This window comes from Podarcis muralis, chromosome 6, assembly GCF_964188315.1.
Source record: "Podarcis muralis chromosome 6, rPodMur119.hap1.1, whole genome shotgun sequence".
Classification (NCBI taxonomy): Eukaryota; Metazoa; Chordata; class Lepidosauria; order Squamata; family Lacertidae; genus Podarcis; species Podarcis muralis.
Window position 1 is genome coordinate 12,429,061 of NC_135660.1, and position 13,470 is coordinate 12,442,530.

Sequence of the window (13,470 nt, forward strand, 5' to 3'; positions counted from 1 at the left end):
GGTGAGAGGTGTTAGTCTGATTACCCAGCTTCATTCTCACCCAATACTTGTTTCCCGCGCTGGCTTCCGCCGGTGTCCGGAAGACCAGCTCTGTCCCTGAGGGCAAGGACAGATAGTCATAACCAATGCCTAAGCAACCACTCACGTTTTGTATTTGAATAAAGTTGTGGCCAAAATTATGCCAAAAACCTTAAACAAAAATTGATGTGTGAAGTGTGAGTTTGTTGGGGGGTGGCTTGTGGGACTCAGCACGCAAATGCAAACTAAGCCTTCTTGTTAATGTATTAATAATGAATAATACGATGGATTGGAATGCCTTGTTTATTAGACTATCAATAATTAACTGAGATTTGCCGTTTGTGGCAAACGACTGTTATTTCAGTTGCAGAATTCAGTGGCATAATTTATATGGTAATTTTGTGCAAAACTGCGCCAATTACAGTGAGGCCATTTTAGCACAGAAAGAGCAAGTAATGATATTATCAATTTTTGTTAACTTTTCAATTCTATATTAGCAGCGTAGCCCGCTAAGTAAACATCACTGAGGGATGGGACAAAAGAAGGAAAGTGCTGGCTTTGTGGTAAATGTTGTAAATTCATTGCAGACCCCCCCCCCCCCGGTGTGTTAAGAACTTTGCTTCAGGATAAGAACAGAAATCGCACGACGGCGGCACAGCGGCAGGCCCCATTAGCTAAAGTGGTACCTCAGGTTAAGAACAGTTTCAGGTTAAGAATGGACCTCCAGAACAAATTAAGTTCTTAACCCAATGTACCACCATAATAATAATAATAATAATAATAATAATAATAATAATAATACCCCTCCCATCTGGCTGGGTTTCCCTAGCCACTCTGGGCGGCTCCCAACAGAATATTAAAAACACGATAAAACCTCAAACATTAAAAACTTCCCTAAACAGGGCTGCCGTCAGATGTCTTCTAAAAGTCAGATAGTTGTTTATTTCCTTGACATCTGATGGGAGGGTGTTACACATGGCGGGCGCCACCACCGAGAAAGCCCTCTGCCTGGTTCCCTGTAACCTCACTTCTCACAGTGAGGGAACTGCCAAAAGGCCCTCAGAGCTGGAGCTCGTTGTCTCGGCTGAACGATGAAGTTGGAGATGCTCCTTCAGGTATACAGGGCCGAGGCCGTTTAGGCCTTTAAAGGTCAGCACCAACACTTTGTATTGTGCACAGAAACGTACTGGCCTGCTTCTTGTGCATAGGATTTCTCCCTGTATCTATTTGTCCCTATTCTGCCTTTGAATAAGACGTACTCTGCACGGTTATTGTGCATAAGAGTAGATTTCCTGGAGAGGCAGTTCCTCAACCTTCCACCCAGCACGGTGGGCTGCAAAGTTTTGATCTCTTCTCTGAGAAGCTGTATCTCTTGAATTGATTATGGAAGAGGCTCCCTTTCACCCCAATTCCTACATATAAGAGCTCACCAAATTGATTGAGAGCCTTTTAGTTTGAGCACAATGAATATTACTGCTGCTATGGCTGTCGGAGGCAATGCTGTTTATTGTGCCACTTACATTGTGGTCTGGAAATGCACCCCCAGTAGTATATCAATATTCACATATGCAAGAACCCCTGTATTAAGTTGTGGGTGAACATATCAGGTGACACAGCGATTCTTTAAACAGTTCTTGTTTATTCACAGGCCCAGAACAGAACTGAGCTGAAGGATTCAGCCAACCTGCTCATATAGAGCTCAACTACAAAGCAACAGTAACAACTTTCTGTAACTATCCAATCACTGAACGTCACTTTCAATTCCTTATTTGCATATGCAGACCTGAGTGAAAACTATCTACAGTATCCCCTTGCTGGACCAGGGTGAGAACTTCAGTGCATAACACCCTGACCCTGCATCTCATGGGTCCTGCAAAAACTAGCAAGAACACCAGGACTGTGTTACCTACTGACAGCAACCCAAATACAGAAAACAACAAGATACCGTTGTAAACGACTTCCACACACATTCTCCAGGCGTCTCCAACTTCACTCAGCAAAAGGAAAGATAGCAGAAGGATTTAGATTCTGCAAATTGGATGGGCATCAGATTTACCCATTAAATCTGACTTTTTATCAAAATAGAACCCACCTCGATTGCAAACCAATATAAAATGTTCTGAACTTCATTTCCTGGCCAAATATGCTTGATTATTTTTAGCAGCTCAGCTTCCCCTCTCTTTTTTTTTGTGATGGTGAGGGGACGACAAAAAAAATCACAGCCTAAATCAATTTTATGATCTTAGTTGAACCTGCAAGTCTGCAATTAATTTATTGGTGTTTCTGGAATGGCAATAGGTGAACTTGAACGGCTGACAGATGGCAAGTCATTTACAGGGGAGAAATTAGAACTGGACCATATATGGATCCCGCGGGTTTGCCATGACCCATCAGCAGAGGAAAGAGGACCTTCACTGCATAATAACGGAGGCCTATTACTAAGATAATTACAAAACCAAATCGCTGCCAGTAGGCCTAGACCTTGATTTCTCTGTTATAAAGCAACTGCTCTTGATCTGTGAAGTAGAAGTCTTCAAGGTTCACAACAAGCATAACCCCAACATCTGCCTGCCTTCTAAAGATAATGATGTGGCATTAATTAATTTGAACAATGCAGGCTAGCATCAGACAGTATCAGGAATAAGACAGCTAACACCATCCCATTTGTCTTGTTAGTTATCTCCCGGCATGCAACTGGGAAATGGCGCGATTGCAGCGTAAGAGGCAATTGGAGGAAAAGAGATGAGCTGATACAATTTGCCTCATTTCGCCTTTGTTTTCATGATGGTTGAAGAGTGCCTCCTATCTGTAAAGCCCTCCCCATCTGCCAAATGCCAGAGCCATACGGAAGGAGGGAGTGTGAGCAGGCGCTTGAAGAAAGATTTTGTGGTGCAACTACCGTATTTTTCACTCCATAAGGCACACTTTTTCCCTCCTAAAAAGTAAGGGGAAATGTCTGGGCATCTTATGGAGCGAATGTGTGGTTGATCGCTGGGTCCCTTTCCGGCCCCGGCCCCTTGCCCAGGCCTCCATTGTTGAATGTTCTGCAGACAGAGGCCATTTGTTTCCCCAGCGACATATGACCGGCTGATTAGATTATCTGTCTGGAAACTGTAGAAACGGCTCCCTTTCCTTTCCTAAAGAAGCTGCAGAACTGTGAGTTGAACCCCATAAAAACAGGATTTTTTCTCTTTGCAAAGTAAGCTGCACAACTGTGAGCTGATCCCCTCCCAAATGAGGCTTTCCCCCTTTTCTCCTCTAAAAGCTAGGTGCGTCTTATGGTCAGGTGTGTCTTATGGAGCGAAAAATACGGTAAGTTATAGTTAGGTATGCAGGTAGCTTCCTTATACCCAATCAGACCATGTATTCAGGAAGGGATGTAACTCAGTGATAGAAGGCACTTTGCATGTGGAATGTCCCAGGTGTCATGAACTGGCTGGACACAGAGGAATAGTGGGAGGTACCAGCTAGGGAACCCCCAAGGGAGGGAGGCTTGGAGTCCAGGGACTGATGGTGGGACAACAATGAGCGGTCAGAGGAAGGATTAGACTGGGAGGAGGAGGTGTCAGAAGCTGGAGAGGTGACAGGGGACTCAGCTACATTGGCGAAGATAAAGCACTTTATATAAGGTCCATGAATAATAATAGCTTAAAGGTCCCAGGCCCTAAGGAAGTCAGACTATCAGGGCCAGGGCTTTTTCAGTGATGGCTCTGACCTAGTGAAATGCTCTGTCCCACGAGACTAGGGCCCTCCAGGACTTGATCTCCTTCCACAGGGACAGAGCTATTCCACCTGGCTTCAATCTGAATTAGCCTGATCCACTATTCCCTTTCCCTTTCCCCCTCTCCTCTTCTATGAAGAAACCCTATCTGGGACCCCACATTTAAATTCTTCCCTGGTCTCCTTGCTGGCCCTAGTAGGACCAACTTGGCCAGTTAGCCCTAGTGATCATTTGATGTCTACTGACTGGGTCCCCCCCCCCAAATGACCCCTGAATTTTTGAATTTTATTGATATTGATGCTGCATGGCAGTAGCAGCAGCAGGTGGTGCATTCCTGGAAGGCCTGTTCCGCTGCCCCCATGGATCCTGCTGCCCAAGGCAGTCGTCTCACCTTGCCTCGTGAGTGGGCCAGCCCTGATAGCAGCTGGAAGGCAACACATTAGCTATCTTACTCCTTCTACTGCAATGGGTGGGGAAGCTCCTGCAGGGAGGTGAGATCCATGCGAATCAGCATTCCTGCCCCCGTAAGACATTGCTGGGTGCGGGCACCCCAGGACATTTTGACCACAAAAAAACTGGAGTCTGGGCTCAGCTATTAAGCAGCGGTTTTCGGTGTGCTTCACTTCAGCAGGAGGGCTTCCTTCCACGACTGTTTTCTGAAAAGATGGCGAGAAGCCCAAGCAGAACAAACTTCAAATTACATCCTGAAATGAACATTGACCCTGGACAAGATGAGGTTGGTGCATATGGGAATTGCCAAGCAACTGCATTTGTGTGCACAGAGCTAAATCTTCTTAGCTCTAACAGATGTATGAGGGATGGCCTATTTTGAGCTGGTTTACTTGTTTGGTTCACTAACGGAAAGGGATGTGATGCGAAGGCAGCATAATGGGTGCAATGATGCTTCCCTAACTTACTGTAGTGATCAAAGTGAAGCCACGTAGTAATTTATTTTTCGAAGGGAATCTGCCCGGTTTCCCCTCTCCCTGTCTGCAAGGGGCTGATAAATGATTAACACGGAGGAATTTAAGAACAGGGGGAATAAAATGAATATGGTTCCAAGACAACACTCTGGGGTGGGAAAAGAGTGCCTGTATTGCCAGTAATAAGAAATGGAAATAAGATAAATAGCAATGAGACAGCCAGCAAAGCCAAATAAATAACATGGGGGAAAGAACAAATATTTTCTGCAAAATAAAGAACGGGACTAAAGCAAACAATAGGAGGAATAAGCACTGATGAAGATTAATTTGGTGATTCGTAAGTACAGGGGAAGAGAGGGGAAATTCTTGGAACTAATGGAAATGTGTTATGTCAGTTCTCCATTCGTAACTGGGCTGGAAAATGTTCGCTGACATTCATAGCGTGGCATTTTCAGAAGTGATCCGTTGTGACCGAACTCTCCTCCCACTCCAAAATAAAATAAAATAAATCAGCCAGGGTTGAATTAGTGACAATTGCTTTGGGTTTAGTTCTAGAGTTGCTCGGGCCTGTTTTCTCCTTTCAAAGGCTCCATGGAGAGTCACAGGCTTTAGATGATGGCTTGATGGGGTGGGTGGTGAGCTCAGTTTTATACCTTTTCACCTTTTACACCATCATCGTGGGAAAATGCTCTGCCCAAAGAGGCCCAGCAAGCAACTTATTCGGTTTTCAGGTAGCTGCCTAAAAAATATTGTACCTTTCAAAAGGTGGCTGTAAAGGTTTCTAAGGGGTTGCTCGTGCGTAAGCAGGCAACTATCTCCCTGGCTGGGTGCGAACACCTGGCCTGGCTGCCTAAGTAAACTTTATCTGTCCGGACGCCACTCACCCGTGGCTGACTCAGTCGCTGGCAGAATCCGTCAGTGGGCGTTTCTTAAACTTCTTCCAGCAAAGAAGCTCCTTGACGCCTAGTCTCCGCCTACCCTCTCTGCGCGAAAGCCTTCTGCGCAAGGAGGGCGTGGGCAACGGAGGACCCCTACTCTCCCCGCTGGTCCCAGGCAAGGAGTCATGGGACCGCCTCGCCGCTTCCCCCATCTGCCCCCCTTCTCCACTGGTGCTACACTGATTCTCTTCCCCAGAAGATGGGCTGCTTCTCCCGATCCCTGGACGCTCTCTGGAATCCCTCTGGCTTTTGCTCTCTCCCTCCGGCACTGATGGCAGTTCCCTGACAGTGGCCAAAGACGAATATTCCTTTTAAACCCATAATTTATTTATTGTGTTAATATGCCGCTTATCCAACGAAGTACAGTGGTGCCTCGCAAGACGAAAAGAATCCGTTCTGCGATTCTCTTCGTCTAGCGGTTTTTTCGTCTTGAGAAGCAACCCCATTGCCGGCTAAGCGGATTAGCGCTATTAGCGATTTAGTGGCTTTTCGCGATCAGCTGTTAAGCGGGTTATCAGTGGAACAGCTGATAGGCAGCTTGGCGGCTTAGGAAAAGGGGGGGGGGGAGCAAAAAAAAGCCGCGGGGATGCGCAAGATTTTTTCGTCTTGCGAAGCAACCCCATAGGGAAATTCGTTTTGCGAAGCGCCTCCAAAACGGAAAACCCTTTCGTCTAGCGGGTTTTCCGTCTTGCGAGGCGTTCGTCTTGCAGGGCACCACTGTACTCTGAATGGTTCACATGGACCATAAAATACAATTTACAATATGGATGCTTTAAAAAAAAAGTCACAAAGCAGAATTCCCAGGGAGGGAGATGCATTGCACATACCCTTTTTGTTCTAGTGATGGGAAGCATCCAAATAATAGCTACTCAGCACCATCTGACTAGTTCTGAACTGCATACTCTTCAAGTGTCCCGATTTTGTTGGGACATCCTGGAATTACAGAGGCCATCCTGGCTTCTGATTTAATCCTGGAATTTCCTGTTTCCCACCTCCAGCGCTGCTGCAACTGAGCTTGAGGAAGAGGGTGAGGCGGCGCTTGCTGCTGGCACTTGTGGTGGTTCTGTGCTCATGCATGAGTCAGCTGGCTCCCATGGCACCCAAAGACATGTGCCCCAATTTTCATCAGTGGAATGTTAGAGGGTATGAAACTGTAGGACCAAGGCATGGGTGGAGCTGCTGCACTGCCGAAGTGATGGCCCCTTCTGATCAGTCCACTCACATGGACTAGGAACATAGCAAGTTGCCATTGGGTCAATGTAGCTTAGTATGGTCTACACTGAATTACAACAGCAGCCATCCAAGGTTTCAGACCATGGTTCCTCTGAGCTTCCCAGTCTTACCGGGTGATGCCAGTGATAGAATCAGAGGCCTTCTGAGTGCAGAGCAAGCCCGTCCCCATGCTTTCATATTGATGTGTATGCTGTTATGTTTTGTTAATTATCTATTGTGAAACTGTATTGAACGATCTCTTACAGGGAGATGCTACAGATAATAAAGTATTGTTGGTGCATATTTTGGTTACAAATGTGACTGCTTTGCATGTGGTGTATATAGAAAAACAGCACCCATCCGATTGTTCCCCTCTGATCCTCTCCCTCTTCCCCTCCTATTAATTGTTAGGGAAAATTCATTCATCCCTGATTATAAATTGTGCTGCCTTGTGATGGCATGCAGATATTAGGGCATTGTATGGTGATTGAAACACTTACAGATATGGGCACTTGGTGGCTGCTATGGAACAGCACATCCTGACTCTAATCCACCACTGTTTTCATTCTTCTCCAATTGCATCTGGAGGATCAGCACATCTGGATGCACTGGGTGGACTTAGGGTTAGAAAACACAGGTCTAAGAGGTTTTCCGCTTGCCTATCAGTTTTCCATTGGATCTGCTGCTTTCCCTGGGAAAACCTGGCCTCTACCACTAAATTGGAGCAATCATCTGTGGGAAATCTGGTTTATGTTTGTTTCGAATCAGCTGTAAAGAGTAGGTTTCCCCTGGAGCCAAGAGGTGGGACAAGCAGAAGTGCAGATGAGCCCTTACAACATGTGACAATACTTATTCAAATGCAGCAAAGAGCATTTGGGGGGGGGGGTGAAAATTGAAAGCTTTCCACAAGCCATGAAAAACTATGAAACACCAGTACTGGAGAAAAAAAATAGTGAATAGAGGTGGCTCACCTTTAAAGAATGAGGAAGAGGATATGTGTGATATTTCTCACATTAAAAAGCAACAGGGGCACCTTAATGATTATAGGAATGACTGCAGAGTACCTGTTTTGCATGTGGAAGGTTCCCATTCAATCCCTTATACTGCCAGTCTGCTACTGCTCTACTGCACTAGAGGAGATCCTATGCAGTTCTGAAAGACCCGAGGCTTTGAAGAATCATCCCCTCCATGTCCAGTATTCAGGCTGGGGGTGATGTTGCTTAAGTAGCCAATGAGGGACCAATCATGCACAAGAGGATGGTATCAGAAGCAGAAATGGATCACCGGGTGAGGGAGAACCACTATGCCAGCTTCCTGGCAGATGGGCCACTGTTCCTTACTGGGAGGAAGAGGACATAGGGAAGTGTAAAAGAAATGCTAGGTGTTTGCACTGCACCAATCTCCCTGCTACCTGGTCCTTCCCTTCCTCCTTTCTGGTAAGCCTGGGAATCTATCAGAGGACCTCTGCCCACCAAGCTATCCCGATCGAAAGCTTGTGTGAACTTTGTAGAAGCGCAAAACATCTCTAGGCAGGGAAAAGTGGGGAAAACACTGAAACTGTCCAGTGAGGACTGAGCAGGCTTTAACAACAAGCAAACAAATCCATAGGCATCCTTCTGTATCAAAAGGTGGGTAAACAAAAGAAACATCTCATCAAGCCAAATGCAACCTTCTGGATGCCTGACTATTCATTCTCCATTAGTTGCACTCCCAAGAAAACAGCAAAAGTATAAAATAAAAAAGAGCAGGTCTAATGAGTCCCTGCTGGAGTTCCATAGAAGGGGTCCTTCTTTTGATGGACAGAACACTGCCAGTTAGTGAAGACAATGGTGAGCTAAGGGTGCCAGTGGTCTGGCACAGTTTAAGAAGCTTCCAACATTCCATTTACACATAAAAAGAAAACAATCAGCATGCAACTATCTGTCTAATTAGTCTCCACTGCTTCTATCTCTCAGTAGATCAGGTGTGTCTGTATCGAAATCAGGTACCAGATCAGGCTTGGCGATAGCAGTGATCAATGCAAAGCAGACATGAATTCAATGCTGTGCTCCTTTTGTTGAAAAAGCTTTCTGTAACCTAAATCCCGCTAGCAAAGCCTAGCTATTTGTTAGATGGGATTTGCATACATACCTCTGCTACCCTCGACCCTGAAGTAGGCAATGAGTTCTGCTTCTTACAGGGATGGCAAAGTTGTCACAACCTCACTAATAAGAAACCACAAAAAAGCAGCTATGCAGAAAAAACAGCATTGCTGGAGTCAATTCTTCATTCTTTCACCTCCTCTCCTACCTTAATACTAACTTCCTTTTTTTACACTTGAATAGAGATATGGCAGGGACGCGGGTGGTGCTGTGGGTTAAACCACAGACCCTAGGACTTGCTGATCAGAAGGTCAGCAGTTCGAATCCCCGCGATGGGGTGAGCTCCCATTGCTCAGTCCCTGCTCCTGCCAACCTAGCAGTTCGAAAGCACGTCAAAGTGCAAGTAGATAAATAGGTACCGCTCCGGCGGGAAGGTAAACAGCGTTTCCGTGTGCTGCTCTGGTTGCCAGAAGCGACTTAGTCATGCTGGCCACATGACCCAGAAGCTGTACGCCAGCTCCCTCGGCCAATAAAGCGAGATGAGCACCGCAACCCCAGAGTCGGCCACGACTGGACCTAATGGTCAGGGGTCCCTTTACCTTTACCTTAGAGATGTGGCCTTAAGATCGGAACAGGCTCAAGCCTATTGCAGGTCCATACGTTCTGCTTCATAGAATCACAGTCTCAGAGAATTGTAGCGTTTGAAGGGACCCCAAGGCTTCCATATTGGAGATGTTAGGGATTAAACCTGGGCCCTTCTGCCTGCAAAGCAAGCTACCAAAATCCTTCTTTGCAAAAGCCCGGGGCAAAGTCTTCTGTCCTTAAGAGGATGAGGACCTGAACTTTGGGGACTTCTGGCAGCAGACAACCTGTTGAGGCACTCTGGGTTTTGAAAAACTTAGACAAATTCCTGGACCATGTATTTACCAGGTTAAAACAAGGCCACGAGACTTCTAGCTTTCATCTCGACAGTCCCCTATTTTTGTTTCTTTCTCTCTGCCGTTTTGCTTTGACTATGGTTGGCATGAATAATGCAGTGTTGTAAAATTGATGGCACAGTCCTTTTGTTAAAGCAGTTATGAAATGAGAAAACAAAATCTACAAGGAAAAGTTATGAAGGAAAAAAAGCAGCATTTCTTTTGCACTAAAAAAGATGAAGTTGTCTTGCCATTTACATTTGTCTCTCCTGTGTCATGAATATGAGATCAGATAGTTCCATAAGGAAAGTCAAATTTTTTTTTATAAGCTCTGCCAGGGCAGCTGTAAATATTAAAAAGATTTATGAATTAATTTTCATACGCAAATGACAAAATACCCTCTGTCTGTGTTTGAGAAATCTACCTAGCAGTTAAAAAGTATATAAATAGATATTTCATTTAGAATTCCAGTCACACCTCGGATTCTTCTTTAAAGCATGCAGGATTAATGTGGAATGTGTGTGTGTGAAAGAACAATAAAGCCATCATAATAATGTTCCTAGTGAGCATATTTTAAAAGGATAAAATAGACTTCCTAGTTATTTAGGGAAAGTGTTGGAGAGTCTATTCATTGCTTTTCTTATTTTTTAAAAAACCTATTTTAGGTTTTATTTCCTTCTTTTATGAGTTTTGACTTAAGAATCCATAATATTCTGCAGTCTTCCAGATGATGTTTCACTCCAACTACTATTAGCCCAGCCAAAATGGCCAGTGGTTGGGGATGATGGGAGTTGTAGTCCAACGTTTGACAAGTCACAGGTTCCCCATTGTTGACCTACAGTGTGTGATAAAAGACTAACCAATGGAGCCTAATCCTATACACTGTTTACATACCCTCCAACATATTGAAGGGAAAAACTGGGATGCCATCATCCCGGATGCCATCTTCCTGCTTTTTCTCATGAGACGATGGCAGCCATTTTGGGCACTGTGGTGTCATGATATTTCGCATGGTGATTTCCCCTTTAAAAAGTGTTTTTTCTGGTACAGCTCCCTAAAACAGGCATTTTGTGGCACCGTGTAAGATTGTTTGAAATCACATTGCCCAAAATGGCTGCCATCCTCTTGTGAGAAAAAACAGGATGTCCCATTTTTCCCCCAGGACACTTACAGGGTATGTGTTTGGTAGAAGTCAGGGCTTCAGTTTGCAGAAGTGACGTGCTGGAAGTGTCCAGAAGGCCTACAAAAAGACTGTAACAGTATTTCAACTAAGGTGTTTTCTCATTTTAAAAAAAGTAATAAAGTATAATTAGACCTGAACTGAAGAAATAATTTGAAGAAATAATTACACAAGGTGGAGGGGGGAACGTTTGTTATCTCACATATCCCAAATTATGAAATCTAATACAGACAACAAAGGAAATGATTTTTAAAATAATTCAGGGGAGAGGTGAAAGGTTAGAAATTAATGTTTCAGGTGAAATGTGGATAAAAATAATGTTTACTACCAATGTATCTCAGTCATCTTGCATACATAGAAAAGATAACTTTTATAAGATTTTATATAGCAGTTAACCAACTCCAAAATATTTAGCAAAGCTATATGTGGAGGTTAGTGGAGCATGCTAGAAAGCTAGGGAGAAAATTGTGTCTGGTGGACGGGTGAGAAAATTAAGAGCTTTGGGGATAAAGTTACTGAGAAAGTTACATACAAGAAATAGTTGGATATTGTATACAAATTCTTTAGCGATATCTAAAAAAAAAGATGTAAGATCAGAACATCAGAATCAAGTTGGGGTTTTGTTAACTGCTGGAGGACAGAGGTGCCTGGCGTTCTCTGGTCCATGGGGTCACGAAGAGTCGGACACGACTAGACGACTAAACAACAACAACAACAACAAAACATTAATAAGCAGCTAAATGTTGTACTGCGAAAATCCCAAAAGAATGAGAATTAAGTTAGTTTGTTTATTTGAGACCACTTACAAATTGCTTCCCATAAAATATCTTGAAGTAAGTTCACAATAAAAACAATTAAAAACAATTCCATACGTAGGAAACAATTTTACTTATAAAGACAATAATAAAAGGAATTCTATAAACGGCAACAATTTCAAATTCAACACAGACACAGACTGTGATAAAATTAGGTAGCAGAGGAAATGGAATAGAAAAATCAGACAAAATATATGCAATATGCTGGACATTTGTTTAATACACAAATGAAAACAAATGTTCCAAACCATATTAGCAGATATGGCTGTCCTGTTCAGTATGGCTTGTTTTTCCTTTGAAATGACTTTCTGTGATGGATAAACTTTTGTTTTGTTCCTAGGACATTATATGCTAGACATATGTATGGCTTAATAAGAACTATTTATGTTAATGTACAACCAGATACCTTTTATGAGGTTGGAGGTTATACTCTGTTATATATGTATTCTTATAGATAAAAAACCAACACGATTATAAAGAAATACAATAAAATTTGGTACTGTGCCACAATGACGAAATTAAACATGTAGGATTAGGTGCAGTGAAGACAGTACATTTCTGTACCGTTTTGCATTTTCAAAAAATAAATCTCTTTATGACCTTTATTAAAACATTAAATAGAACATTATAAAACATCAAAATAAAACATTGCAAATGAAAAATCAAATTAAGATCCACAGTAAAACCAGAATTATGGGCAAAATAACATCCAAATATGTCATCTTAAACATTCAAAAGGCATTACAAATAAAATGCAAATACAAAAGCTGAATAAAAATTCCACATATCCAGCCATCATTAGTGAGGGAACAAAATAACTGCTCCCGTCCCCACGCACAATTGACACCTTCCAAACTCCTCCTTAATAATCTTTCTCCTACAGATCTTACTCTCAGAAATTACCACCAGCCATGCCCATAACACAGTTAATCCCCAGCCAACCATTTGTCGGAAAGCAAACATCTAATGTGCTGCCTGTGCCCCTGAGAAGTGGGTGGATACTGCAGAATTGCTGAGACTGGATTCCTCAAGGGCAAGACTTTATCAGTCCCCTGTTTTGCCCTGGAAAGAAAATCTCAGGAAAAGTTGCCATCACCTTGGATTTCCTGTATAACCTATTGCCAGATTTCTCCATTTATGCCACTCAGCAACTCACTCCCATTGCCCAGTGTCAGGGAATCAATGTCATTTTTGACATTAAGGTGAAGTTTTAAGGAGCCTTTTCAATTATGAGTCCGTTAACGGAATTAACATTGGGGTCTCGCCGATTCTAGCAGAAGGCTCCTATTAAAGACTAGAGCCTTCTCCAATATCTATAAAACCAGTGCTTTTTTCTTTAAAAATGTTTAGAGCTACTCTCATTTTCCAACTCATATTGAAATACTGCCCCTCAGTGAGACCAGACTTAGATTCACAAAATGTTTAGGGGTATGTGTACCCCTGCGTACCCCCAGAAAAAAGCACTGTATAAAACATTCCTGTTCTTGCCAGATAACCAGCAACAAAGACCCTCTGCAGTGTTTCCCAAACTTGGGTCTCAAGCTGTTTTTGTACTACAACTCCCATCATCCTGGTGTTATTTGGCAGGACCAGTGGAGACCAGCTAGAGACCCAAGTTTGGGAAACTGCTTTAAAGGTTGTGGGAAGGAGGAAGCAAGATTGGAA